General features: G+C 36.7%; 1 pseudogene; it reads right to left on the reverse strand.

Annotated features, from left to right (window-relative positions):
- Positions 1-400: 400 nt before the first annotated feature.
- On the reverse strand, positions 401-1,310 carry LOC150097942 (tubulin polymerization-promoting protein homolog pseudogene; annotated as a pseudogene).
- Positions 1,311-1,892: the final 582 nt, after the last annotated feature.

Here is a 1,892-nt window from a genome sequence, read left to right on the forward strand (position 1 = left end):
ATAGATGAAATAAAGAAATGGATTTGTTTTTTTGACTGAGCACTATTTCAAATTGTCTTATTTGTATGCTATATACAGTTTCACAAATATAAGCATGCAGAACAGCTGTTATTTCACAAGCAAAATGTATACACAATCGAAACAGTTATCTAAGCAATCTAACAATACCTAAAAATAGATAATCTGAAGAACAAGCATTAAAAAAAGGGAAAACCAACAGAGTAGCTCCAAACTTGTACAGATCACATCAGAATATATCACAAAATGCCACACAGTCAGAAAAATTAACTGTAGGAATTGAAATGCTGAAAGAAAAAAAAAAGCATGCTGAAACATCATAACAAACATAAATCCTAATTAAATCTGTACAGGTGTTTTGAACAGCACTCTATGATCTTCTTCAGTGACTCTTGTCATAAGTTCCCTGAGCTTTATATCCACACACATAACCACTTTCATTTGGCATATCCACACGACCCTCTTTGCCTTTGCCTTTATCTGTATCATCAAACCTTTGCTTATGAGTTCCTGTGAATTTTGTATGGTCTGTCAGTCGACTCAATGCACCAGCAGTATCAACAGCTGTCAGCTGTGGTTTGTGTAGTTGCAGGAGGTCCACAATTGGTAAGTTTCATTTGAATCTCTTCAACATCAACTTTCTTGTTCTTGGCAATAACATCTAGAAATTGCTTGTAATCTTTTATCACCAATGTTTTCTTGTTCTTAGATACCTACTTGAAATAAATTCCAGTATCAGCTGTGGTGATCTTTTTGCCATCAATTACTTTTGCTTGTTTAAACCACTTGTCGCTGTTAGCCAAGTTTGTTGCTTCTCCTGTGCTTTTAGTATCATCAAATTTAGCAAACAGTTTAAATTGGCCGTCAAAGGTTGCTGGATGAGAAGTTGCCGTGCTGGGAGATGATGAGTTGGGACTGTTGGAGTTGCTAGATGACGTTGTCATCTGATATTGAGTCAGATTAACACCTCTCACTATACCAGTATCTTGAATGCCAATGTAGACTGTTCCACCAACACCAGTGTTTAAGAAGCCACAAAGATTTCTAGATATTGGCTCATGAGTTTGATTTCCTCCAACAGCTTCAAATTCTTTCTTAGTCAAACCCTCCCAACTGATTTCCCTATGTGCTTTAAATTCATGTCTTTGGTCCTCCTCGAATGGCACATGGCAACCATGGCGGTAGTATCTTGCAGGTTCTTCTTCTTTTTCTTCATCATCTTCTTCTTCTTCCTTATCCTTATGCTCTTCATCTTGATATTCTATTATTTTCACCACTTCTACATCAGCCATAATGAGAGCTCAAAACTGTTTTAATTTCAAACTGTAAAGTGTAACTATCCTACTTGTTTTCTAAAAGTCAGAAAGCATGAGTTTAGTTGTTATAATAATTGTTATACGCTCTGTGTTATGCTATATTGTATATTATTATTATTATTACAGGCAACTCCAACGAGTCCTTAGACTCATCGAGGGAGGCCCTAAACATCATGTCAAGAACAACTATTTAACATGAACAGTATCTATCATACTTTTCCTTGAACTCATTCACAGTCATGGCACCCACAACAGACTCTGGCAACTTATTACACTCTCATTCACCACTCTCCAAGTAAAAAACCTAGTTCTAATACCCTTGCTAACCAAACTCTTGCCCAGTTTCCATGGAAGGCCCCTAGTCCTCCCATTCACCAATCCTGTTCTGAAAAATATCCTCTGAATTAATCTTATAGAAACCCTTCAGTAATTTGAATGTCTCAATCATATCACCCCTTTTCTGCCTATCAACCAATTTCTGCAACCCATAAATCTTTAACCTGTTCTCATAAGGTTCATTTCATAGACTTGCTATCATCTTGGTCACTCACCTCTGGA

Source organism: Typopeltis vanoorti, chromosome 16 (assembly GCF_054136105.1).
Source record: "Typopeltis vanoorti isolate ZY-2024b chromosome 16, IOZ_Tvanoo_1.0, whole genome shotgun sequence".
Lineage (NCBI taxonomy): Eukaryota > Metazoa > Arthropoda > Arachnida > Uropygi > Thelyphonidae > Typopeltis > Typopeltis vanoorti.